This window comes from Ranitomeya variabilis, chromosome 4, assembly GCF_051348905.1.
Source record: "Ranitomeya variabilis isolate aRanVar5 chromosome 4, aRanVar5.hap1, whole genome shotgun sequence".
Lineage (NCBI taxonomy): Eukaryota > Metazoa > Chordata > Amphibia > Anura > Dendrobatidae > Ranitomeya > Ranitomeya variabilis.
In genome coordinates, this window is record NC_135235.1 from 629,906,317 (window position 1) to 629,932,775 (window position 26,459).

A 26,459-nucleotide genomic window follows, 5' to 3' on the forward strand; every position below is an offset into this window, starting at 1 on the left:
ATGGAGCGGGTGACGGCCATAATGGAGACTGTACAGTAACAGAGCAGCAAGCGCCGTCAGGAGGGAAGTGACCCAATGTAATCCAATACAGAGACCCTGATATAGCGACACAGACGGGAACACGTTCTGTTTTCTGGAATGTGACCGCAGCGCTGAGGGGGTTAATGTCCCCTGCCCCCGCCCAGTAATGGGGAATTTCCAGCACCTACCTCCACCTGCAGAGCTGCACACCACATATATGGCTTTTCTGTGTGCACAGGACCTTTAATGAGGTCACAGGAGGGGAGGAGTCAGGGGTCACATGATCAGGGGCCGCCGCCTCAGTGTCTGCAGGACTCTGCTGTGCTGGTTGTCATGTGTGGGGTTAGGAGAAGTGATGAGCGAACGCTAAAATGCCCGGGTACTCATTACTCGAATCGGGCAGGTTGGACGCTCGGACTCGAGAAATGAGTATAATAGAAGTCAATGGGAAATTAGAGCATTTTTCCAGAAAACCGTAACAGAAGGGCCGAGGAGGTAGGAAAATTGCATGGGAAGCCACTTGGATGCAGCTCTGACTCCCAGGTCGCTGCTGGGAACAATGTTGTCAGAGTATTACTCTACTTTTACAGACTGACAATAAAAGATACAAAACTGAAGACAAGGATGGATTTTACAAGAAAAAGAGTTAAGAAACATTCTTTTCTGTATAATGACTTGTACATAAGGCTCAATTAAAAAGATGAGAAAAAAAACACCTCCTCCACCCTTAATAGCCGGGCCATCTCTCACTGTATTTCCCAGTCGGCTATAAGTAGTACAGTAGATGACATAGTAGAGGGGGAAATAAAACTGCACCCACCTGTGAATGTAATTTTTACATTTTACTACCTCATCTGGGCATGTGTGACATGGTCAGACACATCCTGTTTAATTTATGACGGATGGACTCAAACTCCCAGAGCTCCCAAAGCCTATGCGGACAATTCAGGAACTGCCAAGAGTTAGAAGACTGCTTTATATATATAACCTTACCCAGGATGATCTCATATAACCCGAAATAATACCATAAACAACTTCCTGTTGGGTGGAAAATGGTCACAGCTTTATTTTATTAATTTCCTTCACACAGTGAGCATGTTTTTACAACGAGCCAAAATTTACTGCCAAGGAAGGAGGCCAAAAAACCTTTTCGACCACCACCACCCAACAAGGATAATGAATGCTCCACACCTTCCTGCAAACCATTTAACAATATGCTGTTACCTACAGCATTCAAGTGATCGCCATCGGCCAGCAGAAGATCACTATTATCGCCCTCAACATACGATGCCAAATAGCCACCCCTCCTTTAGAACCCAAGAAACAGGACACCCTCATATTCAGCAATCTCCATGCCCTCTCCAAAGCCTCCAAGTCGCGTGCTCCCCTCCAGCATTTATGAGGCATCATCCAAAAACATGAAGACTTCCACCTACCCAGCTGCTTTATTGCGTCCTCACCCAAACCTACAGCATTAGCCTCCGTAGCCGTTCCTATCTTGAAAGAATGTGTCCCAAACTGCAACACATCCTTACCAACCTGGGTTAAGTATGCTTTGAATACAGTCTTGAACTGATACAAATTCATAGACGCACCAGATTCATGAACCAAAAATTGGACACAAGCCGGTCACTTGACCATATATTGTTTCACTACTTTTACTGGACAAATTTTTTTTTACATTTTTATTGTAAGCCAAAAACCTTTCCCTTCCTGACACACACATTTAGACAACCTTGACGAATGATAACGTCACCTGCTGCCAAACCGCCCACTCCCTTTGTGCTCGGTGTGACTAAAGGCCCCGTCACACTTAGCGACGCTGCGATACAGACAACGATGCCGATCGCTGCAGCGTCACTGTTTGGTCGCTGGAGAGCTGTCACACAGACCGCTCTCCAGCGACCAACGATGCCGAGGTCCCCGGGTAACCAGCTTAAACATCGGGTTGCTAAGCGCAGGGCCGCGCTTAGTAACCCGATGTTTACCCTGGTTACCAGTGTAAAATGTAAAAAAACAAACAGTACATACTCACCTTCGCGTCCCCTGGCGTCCGCTTCCTGCACTGACTGAGCGCCGGCCCTAACAGCAGAGCGGTGACGTCACCGCTGTGCTGTGCTTTCACTTTACGTCCGGCAATCAGTCAGTGCGGGAAGCAGATGGCAAGGGACCTGACGGACACCGGAATGTGAGTATGTAGTGTTTTTTTTTTTTTACATTTACGATGGTAACCAGGGTAAACATCGGGTTACTAAGCGCGGCCCTGCGCTTAGTAACCCGATGATTACCCTGGTTACCAGTGAAGACATCGCTGAATCCGTGTCACACACACCGATTCAGCGATGTCAGCGGGACCTCAACGATCAAAAAAAGGTCCATGCCATTCCGACACGACCAGCGATCTCACAGCAGGGGCCGGGTCGCTGGTACGTGTCAAACATAGCGAGATCGCTACTGAGGTCGCTGTTGCGTCACAAAACTTGTGACTCAGCAGCGATCTCGCTAGCGACCTCGCTTAGTGTGACGGGGGCTTAACTCCCTGAAACGCAGTGCTGCAAAAAAGGCCAAAGAAAAAGCCGCTGAAAACAAACATGCATCAAAAGGGGTGCGAGTAACCATCTTTAAACAGCTAATAAGCTGTGACAATGAAGCAAAGGACACAGGATGCCTCTTGTCCTGCAATTGCTTCTCTTTTTTGAAACCTCTTATGATCTGTCTGATAATAAATTCCATGTGTTATATCTCTACAGCCCCAAAGTTTTAGCATAAAAGATACTCCTTATAGCCTTTTTTGCACACTAAAGGCGTTTACTCCTCCAAACTTCCAACAGCGACAGAGTAGCTTCCAAATGAGACCCATCATTTGCGGGAAAATTGCCCCCGGCAAACATCATCCACTCATTCCACGCAGTACCATGACTCTTCCACGTCGAGTGAGCCACCGACATCTGCACTAAGTACGCCAACTCCACCTTGCAATGATCCACAAGTTACCTGGACAACTGAAATCTGTCCCTTCTGCCCCTGGATGCAGTTTCCTGAAAAGCTCCATCTATGAACAAGACAAAGCATCCGCAAGTTTATTATCCATGCCCGTCACATGACGCGCTGACATCAGAAAGGTGAAGTGAGTTAATTGGCTGTGAACTCGCAGGACTTGTCTGATGGCACCGCAAGCAGAAGAACTTTCTCATGCTCGTGGTGCTGTCAGATAGGTAATAGGAGATCACAAGGAAATACTTGGTCACGCTGCTCAGTGTCTGCTGGATGACAGACTGTACGGTCGCATCATGCAACCATGCAGCTTGCCATCTAGTTGCAGCAGTGCTAGATCCGTCGTGGGACAAATGGATTAGCAGCATCCCTGTGGAAAGGTGAGGAATATTGTTGTTTTTTTAACTACTTTGCAGATAGTTAGGGCATCGGACGAATGGGCGAGGTCATAAGTATGGTTTAATTAAGATTATTAAATGGGTCTGTGTCATTCTTTCAATTAAAGGACTTTATTCTGGGTATCTGTGTTTTTACGCAACACGATTATTGACGCCTCTCCATTACTAACCTTGGGGCTTGATGTCACCTGACAATACAAAGGTGATATTAACCCCCTAACTACCACCCCACTTGCCACCGCTACAGGGCAAGTGGGAAGAGCAAGGCTAAGTGCCAGAATTGGCGCACTTTAGAAATGCACCTTTTCTGGGGTGGCTGAGAGCTAATGTTTTTAGCCTGGGAAGGGCCGTTATCCATGGTTCCTTTCTAGGCTATTAATATCAGCCCACAGCTGTCTCCATAGCTTTGCTGGTTATTAATTATAGGGGGACCCTACGTCATTTTTTTAGGGTCGCCCATTTTAATTGAAAGTAAAGGCTAAGCATACAGTTGTGAGCAAATATTAATAGCCTGGGAAGCTCCATGGGTATTACCCCCTTCTAAGGCTATAACCAATGTCCCCCAACCATCGGCTTTCCCTCTGTTAATTATGAAAAATTGGGGGGAGCCGTCACCATTTTTTCCAGAAAAATAATCTTTTATTAAACACATGTACAGTAAGCTGCACATACACTGTACTAATTGTATTTGTCACAGACATCTGTCACCTATTCTATTTGTATTTACTGAATGTAATCCATCTCTTCTATCCTGTCGGCTCCAGCAGTGATTTTACAGTACACCGCAGATGATTTGCCGGCTTTTCTTCTATCTATCTATAACCTATCTAATATAAATTTATATATACAGTACAGACCAAAAGTTTGGACACATCTTCTCATTTAAAGATTTTTTTGTATTTTCATGACTCTGAAAATTGTACATTCACACTGAAGGCATCAAAACTATGAATTAACACATGTGGAATTATATACTTAACAAAAAAGTGTGAAACAACTGAAAATATGTCTTATATTCTAGGTTCTTCAAAGTGGCACCTTTTGCTTTGATGACTGCTTTGCACACTCTTGGCATTCTCTTGAGGAGCTTCAAGAGGTAGTCACCGGGAATGGTTTTCACTTCACAGGTGTGCCCTGTCAGGTTTAATAAGTGGGATTTCTTGCCTTAGAAATGGGGTTAGGACCATCAGTTGTGTTGTGCAGAAGTCTGATGGATACACAGCTGATAGGCCTACTGAATAGACTGTTAGAATTTGTATTATGGCAAAAAAAAAGCAGCTAAGTAAAGAAAAACGAGTGGCCATCATTAATTTAAGAAATGAAGGTCAGTCAGTCCGAAAAAATTGGGAAAACTTTGAAAGTGTCCCCAAGTGCAGTGGCAAAAACCATCAAGTGCTACAAAGAAACTGGCTCACATAAAGACCACCCCAGGTAAGGAAGACCAAGAGTTACCTCTGCTTCTGGGGATAAGTTTATCTGAGTCACCAGCCTCAGAAATCGCAGGTTAACAGCAGCTCAGAAAAGTGAAGCGGTGTTTAAATCCCGCCCCAATATCGCCGATTGGTCGTGGCCGGCCGGGCGCGACCAATCAGCGACGCGGGACTTCTGATACAGACAGAAGTTACAGACAAACAGATGGAAGTGGACCTTAGACAATTATATATATAGATTCTATGTGTATATATCTATCTATCTATTCTAACCTGTCAGTGTGATTTTAGTGTACGTGGCACATGAATTGCCGGCTTTTCAAAGGTACCGATGCGTAAAAATCAGACAGCACTCACATCATCTGAGTGCTGTGTGATATACGAGTACAATCGCAGCATGCTGCGATTTTACATGCACGTCGAATATGCCTGAAAAAATAAACGGTGATGTGAGCTGCTCCATAGATTAACACTGGTCCAAGTGCTATGCGATGTTTTCTCGGTACTTTCTACGGTAGTGTGACGCCAGTCTTAGGGGACTTTTTTTTGTGTGTGTTTACGTAGAATATGACTATGTGGTTAGTAATGGAGGTGTCTTATTGATGCCTCTCCATTACTAACCTCTGGGTTAGATATGCCCTGACAATACAAAGGTGACATCTCCCCAACTATCACCCCACTTGCCACTGCTTCAAGGCAAGTGGGAAGCGAGAGGCTAATTGCCAGAATTGGCACATCTTAGAGATGCTCCTTTTCTGGGGTGGCTGAGAGCTGATGTTTTTAGCCTGGGGGGGCAGTATCCATGGCCCCTTCCTAGGCTGTTAATATAAGCCCACAACTGTCTGCATAGCCTTTGCTGTTCATTAATTATAGGGAGAGGCTACATCATTTTTTGGGGGGAGCCCCATTTTAATAGCCAGTAAAGGCCATGCATACAGCTGTGGGCTGATAATCATAGCCTGGGAAACACCATGGGTATTACCCCCTTCCCAAGCTATAAACATCTGCCCCCAGCTGTCGACTTTCCCCCTGCTGGTTAAGAAATGTACGCGTGAGCCCACGCCATTTTTCTCTGAAAAATAATCTTTTAAAACTAAATACATGTACAGTAAGCTGCAATGCATTGTACTAGTTGTATTTGTCACTGACATCTGAATATCTATATATCTACAGTGCCTACAAGTAGTATTCAACCCCCTGCAGATTTAGCAGGTTTACACATTTGGAATTAACTTGGCATTGTGACATTTGGACTGTAGATCAGCCTGGAAGTGTGAAATGCACTGCAGCAAAAAAGAATGTTATTTCTTTGTTTATTTTTTTTTTTAAATTGTGAAAAGTATTTTCAGAGGGTCATTTATTATTCAACCCCTCAACCCACCAGAATTCTGTTTGGTTCCCCTAAAGTATTAAGAAGTAGTTCAGGCACAAAGAACAATGAGCTTCACATGTTTGGATTAATTATCTCTTTTTCCAGCCTTTTCTGACTATTTAAGACCCTCCCCAAACTTGTGAACAGCACTCATACATGGTCAACATGGGAAAGACAAAGGAGCATTCCAAGGCCATCAGAGACAAGATCGTGGAGGGTCACAAGGCTGGCAAGGGGTACAAAACCCTTTCCAAGGAGTTGGGCCTACCTGTCTCCACTGTTGGGAGCATCATCCGGAAGTGGAAGGCTTATGGAACTACTGTTAGCCTTCCACAGCCTGGACAGCCTTTGAAAGTTTCCTCCCGTGCCGAGGCCAGGCTTGTCCGAAGAATCAAGGCTAACCCAAGGACAACAAGGAAGGAGCTCCGGGAAGATCTCATGGCAGTGGGGACATTGGTTTCAGTCAATACCATAAGTAACGTACTCCACCGCAATGGTCTCCGTTCCAGACGAGCCCGTAAGGTACCTTTACTTTCAAAGCATCATGTCAAGGCTCGTCTACAGTTTGCTCATGATCACTTGGAGGACTCTGAGACTGACTGGTTCAAGGTTCTCTGGTCTGATGAGACCAAGATCGAGATCTTTGGTGCCAACCACACACGTGACGTTTGGAGACTGGATGGCACTGCATACGACCCCAAGAATACCATCCCTACAGTCAAGCATGGTGGTGGCAGCATCATACTGTGGGGCTGTTTCTCAGCCAAGGGGCCTGGCCATCTGGTCCGCATCCATGGGAAGATGGATAGCACGGCCTACCTGGAGATTTTGGCCAAGAACCTCCGCTCCTCCATCAAGGATCTTAAGATGGGTCGTCATTTCATCTTCCAACAAGACAACGACGCAAAGCACACAGCCAAGAAAACCAAGGCCTGGTTCAAGAGGCAAAAAATCAAGGTGTTGCAGTGGCCTAGTCAGTCACCTGACCTTAACCCAATTGAAAACTTGTGGAAGGAGCTCAAGATTAAAGTCCACATGAGACACCCAAAGAACCTAGATAACTTGGAGAAGATCTGCATGGAGGAGTGCGCCAAGATAACTCCAGAGACCTGTGCCGGCCTGATCAGGTCTTATAAAAGACGATTATTAGCTGTAATTGCAAACAAAGGTTATTCCACAAAATATTAAACCTAGGGGTTGAAGAATAATTGACCCACACTTTTATGTTTAAAATTTATAAAAATTTAACTGAGCAACAAAACTTTTTGGTTTGTAAGATTTATGCATCTGTTAATAAATCCTGCTCTTGTTTGAAGTTTGAAGGCTCTAACTTATTTGCATCTTATTAAACCTGCTAAATCTGCAGGGGGTTGAATACTACTTGTAGGCATTGTATGTGTATATACTGTATGTAATCCATGTATTCTATCCTGTCGGCTCCTGCTGTGATTTTACAGCACATGGCTGCTGAATTGCTGGCTTTAGATAGAAAGATAGATAGATGGATAGATAGATGTAATATATACGGAGATATATGTGTGTTTCACTGACATCTCTACACTATGTTCCAAATTATTATGCAAATTGGATTTAAGTGTCATAAAGATTTAATTGCTTTGTTTTTCAAATAAACTCGTGGATGGTATTGTGTCTCAGGGCTCAATGAATCACTGAAATCAATCTTAAAAACGTGATAATTAGTTTTCCAGGTGATTCTAATTAAAGGAAAACTACTTAAAAATGATGTTCCACATTATTAAGCAGGTCACAGGTTTCAAGCAATATGGGAAATAAAAAGGATCTCTCTGCTGCTGAAAAGCATTAAATAGTGCAATGCCTTGAACAAGGTATGAAAAAATTAGATATTTCATGAAAACTTAAGAGTGATCATCATACTATGAAGAGATTTGTGACTGAAACAGAGCACAGACAGAGTTCATTCAGATAAAGGCATAATGAGGAAGTTATTTGAAGCTGCTGGTGCCTCTGGAGTCCCTCGAACCTCAAGGTGTAGGATCCTTCAAAGGCTTGCTGTGGTCCATAAACCTACTATTCAGCCACCCCTAAACAGTGCTCACAAGCAGAAATGGTTGCTGTGGGCCCAGACATACATGAAGACTAATTTTCAAACAGTCTTGTTTACTGATGAGTGTCGAACAACCCTGGATGGTCCAGGTGGATGGAGTAGTGGATGGTTGGTGGATGGCTACCATGTCCCAAAAAGGCTGCGACGTCAGCAAGGAGGTGGAGGAGTCATGTTTTGGGCTGGAATCATGGGGAAACAGCTGGTAGGGCCCTTTAAGGTTCCTGAAGGTGTGACTATGACCTCTGCAAAGTATATAGAGTTTCTGATTGACAAAAAGCAGAAACATGCCTTCAGGAGCAAAAATCATTTTCATGCATGACAATGCACCATCTCATGCTGCAAAGAAAACCTCTGAGTCATTGGCTGCTATGGGCATAAAAGGAGATAAACTCATGGTGTGGCCACCATCTTCCCCTGACCTCAACCCTATAGTGAACCTTTGTAGTATCATCAAGCGAAAGATGTATGAGGGTGGGAGGCAGTTTACATCAAAACAGCAGCTCTGGGAGGCTATTCTGACTTCATGCAAAGAAATACAAGCAGAAACTCTCCAAAGACTCACAAGTTCAATGGATGTAAGAATTGCGAAGGTGATATCAAAGAAGAATCTCAGAAAGAAAAAGCAAAAAAGATGAAGCGCACTCACCGGTGATGAACCAAAAGATTTATTCGGACATAACTTTTGTGCTGCAGGGAGGGTAGTGAAAACACGGACGACGGCCGTTTCGTGCTTACCGCACTTCAACAGGTCCTGTTGAAGTGCGGTAGGCACGAAACGGCCGTCGTCCGTGTTTTCACTACCCTCCCTGCAGCACAAAAGTTATGTCCGAATAAATCTTTTGGTTCATCACCGGTGAGTGCGCTTCATCTTTTTTGCTTTTTCTTTCTGAGATTCTTCATGAACTGTATATAGCAGCACCCCGGTAGAACTTCTCTGATTAATAGGCTGAAACGGTAATAGCCTACAGCTAAAGGGAGGCATAAGGGTCTAACTAATATCAGCAGTGTGGAAGTGGATTTTCTCTATTTTTTGTACTAGTGATATCAAAGAAGGGTTCCTATTAGTGATGAGTGAGTTTACTCGTTGCTCGGGTTTTCCCGAGCACGCTCGGGTGACCTCCGAGTATTTATGACTGCTCGGAGATTTAGTTTTCATCGTGGCAGCTGAATGATTTACAGCTACTATAAACCTACAAAAAATCCGTAGCCAAAACGGAATATATCCCCCTGTGGCTAATTGTATGTATACCAAAGAGTTGCTCAAAGACAGCAGCGCAAACTTAAATCTCTATAGTCAAAATAGTAATGGGCGACCACATTGAAGCCCAAATAAAGCATGTATCTCAGGAGATCACAAAACGGCAAAAGGGGATTCATACAATAAACAAGTTAAATTTTATTAAACATATAATTTACACAAAATGCTCCTTGAGACACGTTTATCTATTTCTCTACACTTTGGCACCTACTGGTGTAATCTTCCATGGTGTCAGCGTGTATGTTTTTTAGCTGCATTCTACCCATGTACACCTTTGTCCTAAATTTTGTGTAAATTATATGTTTAATAAAATTTAACTTGTTTATTGTATGAATCCCCTTTTGCCGTTTTGTGATCTCCTGAGATACATACTTTATTTGGGCTTCAATGTGGTCGCCCATTACTATTTTGACTATAGAGATTTAAGTTTGCGCTGCTCTCTTTGAGCAACTCTTTGGTATACATGATTTACAGCTACTAGCCTGCTTGATTACATGTGGGGATTCCCTAACAACCAGGCAACCCCCACATGTACTTAGCCTGGCTAGTAGCTGTAAATCACTGCCGGGATGAAAACGAAATCTCCGAGCAGTTATAAATACTCGGAGGTCACCCGAGCGTGCTCGGGAAAACCCAAGCAACGAGTACATTCGCTCATCACTAGTTCCTATGTTAACATGTAACTTGGCCTGTTAGGATGTTTTGGAGTTAAATAGCTTTTTTTGTTCAGTGAATGTGACCTCCTAATGCTGCAAATTCCACAAATGAGCATTTTCAGTTCTTTACATATCAAATGTTTAGAAATTCTGCTCTGCCTAATAATTTGGAGCAGTGCATTTTGAGTTTTTATTCATTTTGAAGATTATACTGTTATCATTGGGAGATTTCTTTAATAAAATTTGATGTACACTCTAACGGGTGATGACTGTTATTAGAGTGACTGTCATTTGCACCGACCATTTAGGAAAATCAGAGAAAAATATCATTTGCATAATAATTTGGAACATGGTGTATATCTATCTATTCTATGTGTATATACTGTACCTGGCAGATGAATTGCCAGCTTTTCATCTGTGTCTATCTATCTATCTATCTATCTATCTATCTATCTATCTATCTATCTATCTAGCTATCTATCTATCTATCTATCTACAAAAGCAGAAAATCCAAGTTACTCACCGTAAACGGGATTTCACAGAGCCCATGGCAGCACCACCTGAGAGAGGGTATCCGCCCACCAGGACAGGAATCCTACTGAATAAAAAGGCGGTACTTCTCCTCCGCATCAGTTTGGTTTCAGAGCATGAAAGGACCTCCAGACAGTTAGCACAACCTTCACCATATACAGTACATTTTTCTTAACACCCTTAATAGTGCACACCATAAGTGACAAAGCAGGGGAGGGAATATAATCGTGCTGTCCTGGGCTCTGCAAAATCCCGTTAATGGTGAGTAACTTAGATTTTTCCCCCTCTCCCATGAGAGCACCACCTGAGAGATTTATATAGATTAAAGCACCCTAGGGAGGGATCACCATTTGCAATACCTTTCTCCCAAAGGATAGGTCAGCAGAGGTGGACAGATTGAGACGATAGTGTTTATAGAAGGTAGTAGGGGAAGACCATGTGGCTGTCTTACATATTTATTCGATGGACACCTCCGCACTCCTGGCCCAGGAGGTTGCCACAGCGCTGGTGGAATGGGTCCTCAGATTTCCAGGAACTGGTCTGTCACTAGAGGTGTAGGCTAAGCTAATGGCGTCCCTTATCCATCTAGCTGAAGTCCCCCTTGTAACACTACAACCTTTCTTATTTCCCTGGAAAGATAGAAATAAGGCCTTGTCCCTTCTACTCTGTCTACAAAAGTCCAAAGAGAGTTAAACCGCACCCTATGTCCATACAGCTTCCATATGCATGTTGGCGCAAGTCAATGCCAAGGGGTCCAACCGGGCTACAAGTCCATATCCCAAAACAGAAGAAAGACAGCGCCACAACGGCCAGTGATGATAAGCTTACGTATTTAATCTGCCTCCTGGGGCGACGTTTCCGTACAATGACCTGTGCTTGATAAAGGTCATTGTACCGAAACGTCGCCGCAGGAGGCAGATTAAATACGTAAGATTATCATCACTGGCCGTTGTGGCGCTGTCTTTCTTCTACTCTGTCTAGTCCTGTCTAACTAGTGGATCAGGGGTCTCCTGACATCAAACGTGTAAAGTCTCTGTTCTTCTTCAGACTTTGGTTCACTGAAGTAGGGAAGGATACCTCTTGGCTCCTGTGAAATTTAAAGGCCACTTTGGGGAGATATGCTGGATCAGGTCTCAACACGACTCTATCTTCTAACACCTGCATGAAGGGATGATTAATTGATAGAGCCTGCAAATCACTGACCCTACATGCCGATGTCAGGGTTACCAGAATCACTGTTTTGAGTGGCAATATTTTGTAAGATACTTTCTGTAAGGGTTCAAAGGGTGACCTTGTTAATGCTTCCAGGACTAAGTTCAAATCCCATTTGGGCATTTTTGGAGCTGGCGCTGGTCTAGACCTCTGGCAGGCTTTGATGAACCTGACCACCCACCTATCTGCTGCCAGATTGTAGTTGTAAAGTGCCCCTAAAGCAGATACCTGCACCTTAAGGGTGCTAGTGGCCAGTCCCATTTCCATACTCCTCTGAAGGAATTCCAGGACTTGTGTAATGGGGATTGAACCCCCAACTGGCTGCCCTGAGAAAGTTAAAAATTTTGCCCATATTCTGCCATAAATTTTAGTTGTTACGGGCTTTCTGCTTTGCATCAGAGTAGCTACCAGGGCCGGAGAAAATCCCTTTTGTATCAGCAATGTCCTATCAAAATCCAGGCCATCAAATGAAGACCTGATTTCTGAGGATGTAACACTGGGCCCTGGAATATCTGGGAGAATCCAGGGGTCTGTCAAGGACATTCTCCTCAGCCATGAGAACCATGTTCTCTTTGGCCAAAAAGGAGCAATGAGGATGACATCCACCCTCTCCTCCCAAATCTTCCGGAGTACTGCCGGGATTAACATTAACGGAGGAAATTCTTACGCTAGCTGAAAGTTCCAAGGGATTTGTAGCGCATCCACCGCATATGACCTTTCTCTTGGGTCTAGGCTGCCCCCAAAAATTCACAATCTGCTTGAAAACTGATGCATCTAGCTCCCATTCCCCCTGTCTCAAGGCTGTCCGGCTGAGGAAATCTGCTTCCTCGTTCTCCTTCTCCTTTATATGTAAGGCCGATATCTGCAGTTGGTGCTCCTCCACCTGAAGAATTTCTTGCGCTAGCAGTATTAATGGTCTGGACCTTGTGCCTCCCTGATGATTGATATATGCTATGGAGGTTCGATTGTCCGATAGGATACGGACATGGCAGCCTTCTAACCAGGCAAGGAATTTCATCTCTGCTTTCTTTATGGCAAGTAGTTCTCTGTAGTTTGAGGACCCCCTGTATTAAATTGTCTCTGAAATGTGCTCCCCATCCCTTTGCGCTTGCATCCATCACCATCACGTCTGATATTGGGAGGGACCATGGGACACCGCATGACAGATTCTCTGGATTCAACCACCAGACTATGGAACTTAGAGTCTATTGAGAAAGTACAATCTTTCCCTCTAGGCGACCAGACATTCTCTTTTTCCCCTTAGGACATCCTGGAATGGCACTGTACTGCCAGAATGCATGAGGTCATAGAACCTAGAAGGGACATGGCCTTCCTCAGGGTTATGGTTGGGTTGAACAGGACTGCTGACACTAGGGTTATCATTTTGGCTCTCTTCTCCTCTGGAAGGAGACAAAGCGGTTTTTCTGAGACTATGATAAGCCCTAAGAAGGACTGAACCTTCCGGGGTTGGAGCCTTGATTTTTCCATATTTATCATCCAGCCTAGACTGGGCATGGTGCTCTGGATGAAGCTTAGATGAGCCTTGCATTCTTGCTCCGTCCTGCCAAAAAATCATCCAAGTTAGGCACCACCAGTATGTCTTTTTCTCATAAGTGTGCAGTTACCTCCAGAATTATTTTGGTAAAGATTCTTGGGGCCATGGACAGATCGAAAGGCACAGCTCTGTACTGAAAATGTCTTAGTTGACTGCTCATATGCACTGCTGCTCTTAGAAATTGTTGGTGTTCCTGATGGCTGGAGACATGATAATATGCATCTTTGAGTTCTAAGACGCTCATATAACAGTCCGGCAATAAGATTTTGATTGCTGTCCTTATGGACTCCACTATGAATGGTCTGTAGACCAAGAATCTGTTGAGGCCTCTCAAATTGATTATCATCTTGTACGATAGGTCTGGTTTCTTTATCAGAAACGGGAGAATAGAATCCTCTCCCCTGCTGCTGAACAGGTACTTCCACCAGCACCTTCTTTTGAAGCAAGAGTAGTACTTCTGCTTCTAGGGCCTGCTGTTCCTTCCAGGATCTGGTGGACGAGATCCTGAAACTGTGCCTGGTGATGGATGAAAACTCTAGCTTCAATCCTGTTTTTATAATGTTGAGCACCCATGTATTGGCAGAGATCTTCTCCCAGGCAGTTCAGAAGTGGGACAGCCTTCCTCCCACCTGGGGTGACCCATCACTTAGATGATTTTCACTTGATATGGCAGGAGACCCTTCCTTCTTATCCGCTGCCTTATCCAAGATATCATCCAAGGCTTGCCCAAAGAGGAATTTCCCTTCACACAGGATGGAGCATAATCTGGTTTTGGACTGTGCATCTCCTGGCCAGCTCTTAAGCCAGAGAGCTCTACGAGCTGCGTTAGAAAGGTTTGCCGATCTTGCTGCTAACCTTACTGAGTCTGCCGATGCATCGGCTAAAAAGGAAGCTGCTCCTTGTAATAGAGGTAGATCCGTCAGAATCTCTTGGGGTATCATTCTTTAGGCGGTCGCTTAGCTGCTGTAACCACACCATCAAAGATCTTACTATGCAGGTGGCTGCTATTACCGGTTTTAATGAACCTGCTGAAGATTCCCATGCCTGTTTCAGGAAGGTCTCGGCTTTTCTATCTAAAGGATCTTTGAAAGTCCCCAGATCGTCAAAGGGCAATGTACATTTTTTAACTGCCTTGGCTACCGCAACATAAATTTTTGGGGTCTTTTCCCATATGCCAGCCTCTTCTTCATCAAAAGGGTATCTCCTCTTTGAAGAAGACGGTAGAGGCCCTTTCTTTTCCATTTTTTCCCATTCCCGATTGATGAGCATTTTGATATTCTCATTAGCCGGAAAGGAACATCTTTTTCTTTGACCCAGGCCTCCGAACATAATGTCCTGGACAGATTTAGAAGACTTGGGGTCTGAGATACCCATGGTGGATCCTATAGCCCTAACCAGTCTGTCTGTATCCTCTGTAGGAAAGCAGGGCCTACCCCTATTTCCCCATCAAAAGAGGATGATGAACTTGAGCCCGAGCCTTCCTCATGCTGTACTGATCTCTCGGATTCGGAGTATTGCGACTCAGGCATGCCCTTTTCTTTCTTTGCCATCAGATCCCTTAATGATCCCTGGACCTCCAACCTGATAATGGACTTAAGGTCCCTGGTGTTTCCTCCGCTATGGTCTGCTGTATATATTGCTGACAAAGTCTTTTCTGACTGGAGCTAGGCAAATCTCCCTTACGTAGGGCACACTCCCTATTATTCTGTTTGGAGGTGCACTTCAGGGGTCTTCCCTATTAAGGAAACACAGAAAAAAGGGGACGCCTGGATTAATATAATGCACATTCACGTAGATCACTCACCACCTGTAGATCAATCTACGGTACCGGAGATGAAGGCTGAGCTGGTTCCGAAGAACGTCTTTCTCTGGCAGAGGATTCATGGCTTGCCTTACTCCTCAGGCGGGTCCTACTGCCTGCATGACTGCTATTGCGCCCTCTATGCTGCTGACGGTGCTGAGGGGGCTCCTGTGATATTGGTGGTGATGGCGGCTGCTGGTGCTGCTGTTGCAGAGGCTGCTGCTGCGGTTCCATTGCCGGAGCTTGCAGACAAGTGCCACCATATTCTTGGGGCCACCCCTTTAAGTTTTGTGTGGCTCCACCCCTCCGTCTCCATTTTTTTATATATCCGGCATGCTGTGTGCAGGGGTATCCCAGGCCCTGCGTACGTGCAGCCCAGATGGCCGTTGACGTCATCGGCAAGTGATGTCAGCGGGATGCCCCAGAAATCCCTGGCATCCCACGCATGTGCGGGGCAGAAGTGACGTACCCGATACGCTACATCATCGGGATGCGCCAGAAGACTCCTGCATCCCGCGCGTGCGCAGTCCCAGGTGGCCCGCTCACCAGTACACTTGGCTGAAGACACAGGATCCACCAGCGTCACCATGCGCAGCCCCGGGAGCCTTTCTTGGTGCACACCGCTGGGCCATACCACAGCGCGCACAGCCCAGGACCCATGTAGACAGGGGACATTTTTAAAAGAGGTCTCCTGCTGCATGCTGGGCCAACCCGATGGTCGGCTCTTCTTCACCCACGGACGGCATCCCGACTCCTGGACACCCTCCTGGGTAAGTGTACCGCTAGTCTTCTTGTAGGTTTCCATGTGGACAGGAAACCGAATTGATGGGGAGCAGTGGTACCGCCTTTTTATTCAGTAGGTTTCCTGTCCTGGTGGGCGGATACCCTCTCTCAGGTAGTGCTGTCATAGGAGAGGGGGAAAAAATATTCTGCTTTCCCATTGACTTTCATTGTATTCGATATTCGGTACGAAAACACGGATATTAGAAAGTATTTGTGCCGATTTTCCTGAATCAGAATATTTCACTATTGTGCTGACAAAAAGTCTGGGCCGTGAGAGGAAGATGCTTCATGAAATTAAGTGTCCTGTTCTTCCCTACCTGACTGAAAATGTTTCTGGTGCTTTTGGAAACAGCAGTTCTTCTGTATTTGCCATAGGTCGTATTGCAGATGGAATGTTTGTATACTGTAAAATCCACTTCTTCCTTGAAACTCCTTTCCTAATGAGGGCACCATGCAGAAATAGCAATTTGTAGCAGAATCGATTGGCTCTCTCCATATTATTGGGACTGCAAAACACATAGATTGCCTCTCTCCATGCAAACAATGGATAAGATGTGATGTACATCTATTGCAGAATATGTGTGGAGCTCAATTTTTGTTCTCCTATACTGCAGCCAAAATTCAGGTTGTAGGCTTTCCTTATCATGGTATTCAAGTTTCACCTACGTGACGCAAAAGTGACTTCTCTGCATATGTAGCAAAAACTATGAGTTTTGTTAATGCAAGAATGAAGCATATCTGAAGACACATATAGCAACATGTCAATATATGCTAAGAAACTAAGCTAAGAAATCCTAAAACTGTATACCTTACACAGAAAACAGTTATAAATGTAGGTGATGATACAGTAATTAGGATTAAGTCATCGAAGCGGAGTTGGCAGTTTTTGGTTGGTCACCCTAAGATGGTAGAATACTCAAGGCTCAGTAGACTAAATACAGTGGCATGTAAAAGTTTGGGCATCCCTAGTCAAAATTACTGTTATTGTGAACAGGTAAGCAATTTGAAGATGAAATGATCTCTAAAAAGCCTAAAGGTAAAAATGACACATTTCCTTTGTATTTTAGTAAAAAAAAAAAAAAGTATATTTTTTACGTTTTACATTTTAGAAATTACAAAAAGGAAAATGGGCAGATGCAAAAGTTTGGGAACGCTGCATAGTTAGTACTTAGTAGCACACCCTTTTGAAAGAATCACAGCTTCATCCATATTTCGTTAGAAAATTCTTCCAGCACTGAGAGATTCCTGGGTCCTCTTGTATGCACTGCTGTTTTGAAGAGACACAGATTTTCAATGATGTTCAGAACAGTTTTGTGACGGCCATTGAAAAACCTTCCACTTGCGCCTTTTGAGGCAGTCTACTCTGGATTCTGACGTGTGTTTAGGATCATTACTAGTGATGAGCGAGTATACTCGTTGCTCGGGTTTTCCAGAGCACGCTCGTGTGGTCTCCAAGTATTTGTGACTGCTCGGAGATTTAGTTTTTGTTGACTCAGCTGCATGATTTACAGCTGGTAGTCAGCCTGAATACATGTGGGGGTTGCCTGGTTGCTAGGGAATCCCCATATGTAATCAAGCTGTCTAGTAGCCGCAAATCATGCAGCTCTGGCAAGGAAAACTAAATCTCCGAGCAGTCACAAATACTCAGAGACCACCCGAGCGTGGTCTGGAAAACCCGAGCAACGAGTATACTCGCTCATCACTAATCATTACCCATTTGTAGAAGCCACTCACGTTTCAACTTCAGTTTTTTTACAGATGGGTTAAGTTTACATCAAGAATTTGTTGAAATTTAATTGAATCCATTCTTTCCTTTACCCGTGCAATGTTCCCCGTTCCATTGGCTGCAACACAGCCACAAAACATGATTGATCCTGGGGCTGAATGGTTGTTCTTTTCCTATAGGAAAGATATATATCTTGGTACCGTGTTAGCCAGTAGATATCTGTTACCATCTTTTCAGTTAGCCATTAAAAGGTATCAACCACTGAGGACTCTCAATTGTAAATATTGTTCTTTTCCTGAAATTCTGTGCCCTTTTATCTCAACACATATCTTTGATCAATGTGGCAAAGAGTTATATTTTAATCTCATCGGTCCACAGGACTTGTTTCCAAACTGTATCAGGCTTGTTTAGATGTTCTTTTAGGCAATGTGCACACGCTGCGGATCCGCAGCGGTTTTGATGCTGCGGATTCGCAGCAGTTTTCCATGAGTTTACAGTACCATGTAAACCTATGGAAAACAAAATCCGCAGTGCACATGCTGTGGAAAATACCTTGCGGAAACGCTGCGTTGTTTATTCCACAGCATGTCAATTCTTTGTGCGGAATCCGCAGCGGTTTACACCTGCTCCTCAATAGGAATCCGCAGGTGTAAAACCGCAGGTGGAATCCACACAAAAACCGCGGTAAATCCGTGGTAATTCCGCAGTAAATCCGCAGTGCTGTTTACCTGTGGATTTACAAAAACGGGTGTGGAAAAATCCGCAGCGATCCAACCTACGTGTGCACATACCCTTACATACTTTCAAAGCTGAATTTTTTGGTGAGGAAACAGGAGATATTTTCTTCTGATGACTCTTGCATGAAGGCCATATTTGTGCAGGTGTCTCTCAACAGTAGAACAATGCTAAATCTTTCTGAAAGTCTTTTGCAGTCAGAGGTTCATGAAAGCTTAGCACAATATCAGATTCTGGGTAAAAAACTTGTATTTTATTCCATGTCAATTAAAAAACAAAAGCAGGAAAGCACTGTGGGCAATCTTTTAGCCATAACTGGCCTTTGTGAAGCCCAGAGAAAGATTGATATAGCCCAGAGAGCTAAAGCTATAATGATAATCTTATCTACACACGTGGTCAAAATTGAAGGCCACTTCAGAATAGTCCAATGTTTTTCTCTTAGCCATTCTTGGGTGTTTTAGCTGTGTGTTTTGGGTCATTATCCTGTTGCAAGACCCATGACTTGTGACTGAGACCAAGCTTTCTGGGCAGCACATTTCTCTCTAAAATCCCTCGATAGTCTTGAGATTTCATTGTACCCTGCATAGATTCTAGACACTCTGTGTAGATACAGAAAAGTAGCCCCAGAACATAACAGAGCCTCCTCCATTTTTCACAGTAGGGACAGTGTTCTTTTCTTGATATGCTTTATTTTTCCGTCTGTGAACATAGGGCTGATGTGCCTTGCCAAAAAATTCAATTTTTGTCCTGCCTGTCTATAGTATATTCTCCCAGAAGCTTTGTGGCTTGTCAACATGTAGTTTGGCAAATTCCAGTCTGGCTTTTTTATGATTTTTTTTTCAACAATAGTGTCCTCCTTGCTCATCTCCTATGAAGTCCACATGGGATCATACAATGAAGGATGGCGCAATCTGACACTGATGTGCCTTGAGCTTGAAGTTCACCTTTAATCTGTTTAGGCGTTTTTCTGTGCTCTTTTGTTACGATTCGTATTATCTATCTCTTTGATTTGTCATCAATTTTCCTCCTGCGGCCACGTCCAGGGAGGTTGGCTACAGTCCCATGGATCTAAATTTCAGAATAATATGTGCAACTGCAGTCAAAGGAACATCAAGCTGCTTGGAGATGGTCTTATAACTTTTACCTTTAACATGTTAGTCTATAATTTTCTTTCTAATCTTCTGAGACAACTCTTTCCTTCGCTTCCTCAGGTCCATGTTAAGTGTGATACACACCATGTCACCAAACAGCACAATGAGTATCTGTAGCCCTATATACAGGCCCACTCACTGATTCCAAGAATGTAGACACCTGTGATGCTAATTAGTGGACACACTTTGATTTAACCTGTCCCTTTTGTCACATTATTTTTAGGGGTACCATCAATTCTGTCCAGGCCTATTTCATGAGTTTTATTTTTGTTTATATTCTCTGGAAGCATGGTTGAAAAGCAATGTCTGACTTTTGGAGCGCCCCCAGACGCAGGGCCGCGGGGTACTCCGTACCGGGCCTCTCTGTCTCGGTCCTGGGGTTGTCACGGTGGCTAGGCTCGGTCCGTGACCCTGCTAAGGGGCGTCCAATGAAAGATGTGATGGTAGTGCGTGGTGCAAGTTGCGATGAATAACGAGGACACAGGGTTGCAGTCTCTTTACCTCTTTACTGAAGGCTTCAGGATCCGCAATCCAGAGTACTGCTAACAGGGCTGGCTGAGACCGGCCGGTCCGAAGGCACATCCAGAGTTCCCTTTGCAGGTGGAAATCAGTGCCTACCTTCTAGCGCCTGTGTGTTGTAGTACCTCCCTGCTGAGCACCAAGGGATAGTCCTCACAACTGTTGTGTCTGTTCTGATGTTATTCCTCACAACTCGTATCTGTTCTGATGTTCTTCTCCGTCCCCCAGATGATATGGCTAGGACGCACCCGTATGACGGGTAGACCTGGAGTTCTTCCGGGACCCTAGTCGCCCCTCTCCCACAATTGCCTCCTATGTCTGCTTAGGTGATTTAGGTGAGACAGCCAACCTATAATTAACTGTCCTGCCGTTGGTTTGAAGTAATGCGTAGAGCCCAATACTTCCTCGGCGTTCCGGCCACCGGCTACGCGCCTCTGTAGGATGTTGCCACGATCTTACGGCACGACCCCAACTGGCTTTATCTCCTTTGTGCTGCGATCTCGTTTCTCACTTCTCCACAATAAACCTCGCTTCTTGTCCTTTCTTAAGATACCGCCGCAATGAAGTGCAGGCGCGGTTCCGTAACATTCTGTTCTGTTCGCTAGGCCTCTGTCAGGATCCCACCCCTGACAGGGACCCCCCTGAATCTTCCCCTGCAACACCCTCTGCCACAGGATGTTGCCTGGTTCCAACCCAGTCAGCTTCAAACTAACTTTCTGTCCGACACCCAGTTTTACCAGTTTGTGAGGAGTGGCCTAATCATAGAACCCTTTGCTCCCCTGGTGGCCAGAGTGTGACGTGTATTGGTGCCTGTGATACCTGGTCAGGTGAACTCCTTAGGTGCCATCAGACGTACCATCACTCCCCTTAGCGGCGGAGCGTCAGTACTGCAACGACCAGGACTCTGGGGCGCTGCACTTTCATTTGTTCATTTTCATAGATCTTTTATTTATTACTACTTTTGTTAGATTTAAGTTATTTCTGTGACCATTGTGGGTTTTTCTGTCATTAAACAAGGGGTACCAACAATTTTGACCATGGGTGTATATACATACTTGGCTACCTTAATTTTTGCCATATTATTTCTATACAATGGGGAGAGAGGCAAAGTAGTATTGTTAAAGGTAATGGCTATATGTATGTGATGCTTCTAGCTACTCCTATTGCTATACATCTATTGACTCTCTTCGCAACGTATCTATTTATTCTTTATTTTTTTTATTTAAATGACCAAACTTGTTCGGAAAACGTTCGTGAATCTCAAAGTCGGCACAAACCTTGCACATTGGGATTCGTGTTTGGATTCCCGAGCATTTTCCTCAAAATCGGCAAAATTCAGCCAAAGTTCGGTAAATGATCGAGTTTCCACTAAGGCTTTGTGCACATGGCGGCTCTGTTCTACAGTAAAATTACTGTCAGAGCGGCGAGTTCACGCTGCCAGATGCACATGGCGTCTTTGATCGGTGGTAACATTACGGTCGGTAAGATTGTTACCGTCGGTCAGACTGCTGAGGGGTCATGCTGTCAAATGTAGGCATGACCCCGCAGTTGTGACTGTGACCAGCTGTGACTCACCCAGCAGAGGTGCCATAAGTGAGACCACTGGGGCTTATCAGCAGATGAACTCTGGTGAACTTTCTCACGGTAGCTCAGCGCTACACACTGCAAGAGTGATTACACGCTCCTGTCAGTGGGTCGCTGGCTGCTCAAAGTCATCAGGATCGTCGTGGGACATTATGGATTATCTTTTCACTTTGCAAAGGTGAGGAATATGGTTATTTATAATTTTAATTCATTTGCAGGGGAATTTGTCTTCACTGGACTGGGTGCCGACATGAGTGTGGTTTAATTTAGAGTCAATAAAAGAGTCTGTGTCAGTATTTTAAATAAAGAACAATACTGGGTGTGTTTTTTTTATTTTTTCTTTATACACTGTCACTATGGGCTTAGTAATGGGGGCATCTTATAGATGCCTTTCCATTACTAACCTCTGAGCTTGATGTTACCGGAAAATACAAAGGTGACATCAACCCCACAAATATGAACCCTACTTGCCACCGCCACAGAGAAAGCGGGAAGAGCCGGGCAAAGATGCGCCTTTTCTGGGGCAGCTGCATGCTGCTATTTTTAGATTGGGGGGTACAATAACCATGGCCCCTTACCAGCCTGAGAATACCAGACCCCAGATGTCAGCTTTAGCTTGGCTCGTTGTCAAAAATGGGGGGGTACCCCACTCCGTTTTTTTAAATGATTTAAATGAAAATAAAAAACAGAGTGGGACCCCTATATTCTTGATAACCAGCTTTGCTAAATCTTACTTCTGAGGGTTGCAGCCCACACCTGTCTGTTTTGCCTGGCTGGTTATCAAAAATACAGGGGAACCCATGTTAATAATGATAATTTTAAAAAATTATTTATAGCACAATTGATGGGTCAATTGATGCAATTTTTCCTGGTGTCTGCCCCTAATTTTAGTTGTTTTGGCAACTTTTGGACCCCCCTGTAGGTGTTGTCTATGTGGTTTTGCCTCCCATTAAATTCAATGGTGTTTGATTATGTTCGGTAAACATCGGGACGTTCACCAAAGATAGCAGAACCAAACCATAAAAAGTTTGCTCATCTCTAGTGCCAACCTCCGAAGTAAGGTAATACCAATATCAGGCATTTCAATAGAGCATTACAGGTATCTGGTAGTGTGTGGTGTGCACATTCATTTCTTAATGCAAAAAGAAATATATACGCATGTTTTATTTTATATTTGAATGTATTACAGGGGTATTGGTGTTTTTTAATGACATTTAACAAAAATGAGTTTTAAATGGATTCCATGTTCACGTCAAATATTTAATTCCATTCATATGATCAGTGTTTTCACACTGAGTTCTGCGTGCAAATCACTGTTAGGTCGGGGTCACACTTGCAAGTGTAATGCAAGAAACTCGCACGAGTCTCTCGCATCAATACCCGACACTGCCGCCGGCACTCGGGACCGGAGCGTGCGGCTGCATGTATTTTTATGCATTTTTTTTGTGTATGTTTTACCATAACATATTTTTTCTTGTACTTACACTTGTCAAAATGTAAAATAAATAAATAAAATGGCTACTTCCCTGTGTGAGTTTTCTGATGAGTAACAAGATTTGTTTTCTGATTAAAACATTTCCCACATATTGAACACGAAAATGGCTTCTCCCCTGTATGAACTCTCTGATGTGTGACAAGTTTGTATTTCTCGCTATAACATTTCCCACATTCTGAACATGAATATGGCTTCTCCCCTGTGTGAATTCTGAGATGTGTAACAAGTTTGTATTTCTCCGTATAACATTTCCCACATTCTGAACAGGTGTATGGCTTCTCTCCTGTGTGAATTCTCTGATGTCTAACTAAGACATGGCGATGGTAAAAACATTTTCCACATTCTGAACATGAAAATATCTTGTCCTCTGTCTGACTTCCCTGAAGAGTAGCAAGATTTGTTTCTGGGTTAAAATATTTCCCACTGTCTGAACATGAAAATAGCTTTTCACTTCTGTGACTTCCCTGGAGAGTAATAAGATTTGTTTCTGGGTTAAAATATTTCCCACTGTCTAAACATGAAAATAGCTTTTCACTTCTGTGACTTCTCTGATGAGTAACAAGATTAGTTTTCTGACTAAAACATTTCCCACAGTCGGAACAGGAAAATATCTTCTCCCCTGTGTGAATTCTTTGATGAGCAACAAGTTTATATTTCTCACTATAACATTTTCCACATTCGGAACATAAGTATGGTTTCTCCCCTGTGTGAATTCTCTGATGGGTAACAAGCTTGTATTTCTCGCGATAACATTTCCCGCATTCTGAACAAGAATATGGCATCTCCCCTGTGTGAATTCTCTGATGTCTAACCAACACGTGGTGATATTCAAAACATTTTCCACATTCTGAACATGAAAATAGCTTCTCCCCTGTACGATTTCTCTGATGAGTAACAACATTTGTTTTCCGATTAAAACATTTCCCACATTCTGAACATGAAAATGGCTTCTCCACTGCCTGACTTCTCTGACGAGTAACAAGATTTGTTGTCCGATTAAAACATTTCCTACATTCTGAACGTGAATATGACTTTTCCCCTGTGTGAATTCTTTCATGCACAAGAAGATTTGTTTTCTGATTAAAGCATTTCCCACATTCTGAACATGAAAATGGCTTTTCCCCTGTGTGAATTATCTGATGTGCAACAAGATTTGTTTTCCGAGTAAAACATTTACCACATTCTGAACAAGAAAATAGCTTCTCTCCTGCATGAGTTTTCTGATGTCTAAGCAGATGTGATTTCTCTGTAAAATATTTCCCACATTGTGGACATGAACAAGGATTATCTCCTATGAGAGCTATTTCATGTTTAACAACTCTTCTGTTACTTTTGTTTTGCATATCAGTCTTTGATGAAGCAGGAGAAAAGACTTGCTGAAAGGCATCAGATGGTAGATAGTTGCTGTGAAGTGCTAACGGTATGTCTGGGATAATTACATGTTCTTCACATGTATCTGATGTGATACCATGATCTTCTGCTGTAAAATCCGAAAATATAAATTCTCCCTCTGGGATCTTAGAAAAGTCATCTGTCAATATAAAACAAAAATGTAAATTTTTTTCTACATGACTATTGAAATATTAAAATGTATATATTTTATAACATTTCCTTTCAAATTGTAACGCAATTCAATTATTAAATGACTAAGAACAGTAAACCACGTTCCAATGACTAAGAGGACTTGGTAACAGGTACCAGGTTGTGCTTTTTCACTTCGCTCTTGAAGCAGTCTTCTCTATATATTCACTTCAATTGTTAACAATTGTTTCTAAGACTAAGTCAATGCTATTAGGTGGTATCCAACATATACACTCTCTCAGCTACATGCATTCTAGCACAGAGAAGGGCACGTGGACAAAGCAGTATGGCCAGACAAATAAGCCATGGCTCTGGAGCAAACATAAGGTGGTGTAGTTTTTACTAGTGGAACTAAATAGGGTACACAAGAAAGGAGAACAAGTCCTTTATATGTTATGTAAGCCATCAGAAGTATTGGTGTACATAAAAAAAATATATGAATATGGCTGCATTGGAGATCTTAAAGGAACCCCAATAATTAACCGATGTAAAATATAACTGAACTGAACGCCTGCCTTACTGCAGAGGTTGGCACCCTATAAACAGCCTGTACGAGAATGGCGCCCTCGCTCAAAGATGACTGACCCTACTGTTCTATTATGCCCTATTGACAAGTGATGGTTGTCAAAAGGAATAATAGGACAGTAGGGTCAGTCATCATTGAGCAGGGGCTCCATTCTCAGTTTATAGGGTGCCAACCTTCACAGGCAGGCGTTCAGTTCAGGGTGTATCTATAGGGTGAACATAGTGTGCACTCCTTAGTGTGGGGCTTGTACATGTTGTTTGTCCTTTTTAAAGTAAATAATTAAAAATTGTATTTTACATCGGTCAATTATTGGGGTTCCTATATGTTAGCCTTACACTGATGAACCCTCTCACAAATGGATTTGTTTGATTCTTTTTTTTTTTGCATTGGGGGGGGGGGATCTGAAAAAGAATTTGGAATGCTGTCCTCCACAATGTATGGCTACCAGTCACTGATTCTTTTGTAGATCCACGAGCTTAAAGGCTTCAGCCACTTATATGCACGGAAAATACTTAAATACATATGTAGCTAAGTTAGTTTTGTTAAAGAGAACCTGTAAAGCGATTCATGCTGTCCACGTCATGGACAGAATGAGTTAAATTCTTGATACACGATTACAGTTATGTTTATTATGGACAAGCTGGTGTTGCATTAGCCTTATTGGCTGTCTCTTGCACCTTACCTAGAATTATTGGTAGAGTCCATATTTTCTCATTTTTGACTAAATGTCGTCAAAATGTTGGTGAACTTTATACTTGTGCCTAAGGTGTATGGTAAATGAAAATGTGGAACTAGCAACGGATAATGTGAGAAAACAAAACCTCATACCACGGAAAAAAAAATGTTAGTGCTGCCAACAGAAACACCTTTTGTACTGCTGGCTCTATCCATTTCGGCCGTTGTAGTACCAAACCTTGGTCACATTTGTTTCCTTTGTCTCTGGAAAAGTGTATCATTCTTAGTAGGATAATGTTACTTCTGACAGCGACACTATCAGCTGGAATTAATCTTCTGCTTAATCCACTTCCTTCACTGCCATAACACT

General features: G+C 43.5%; 2 protein-coding genes across 2 annotated transcripts in view; both read right to left on the bottom strand.

The window, feature by feature from the left end:
• LOC143767293 (oocyte zinc finger protein XlCOF8.4-like) overlaps positions 1-275 on the bottom strand; it is a 31,359-nt gene extending 31,084 nt beyond the window's left edge. Inside the window, exon 1 of the mRNA XM_077255514.1 lies at positions 210-275. The gene's annotated coding sequence lies outside the window, so the exon portion shown is untranslated. The remainder of the gene's footprint in view (positions 1-209) is intronic.
• Positions 1-26,459, bottom strand: part of LOC143768141 (uncharacterized) — a 113,070-nt gene that overhangs the window by 79,285 nt on the left and 7,326 nt on the right. The window lies entirely within an intron of this gene.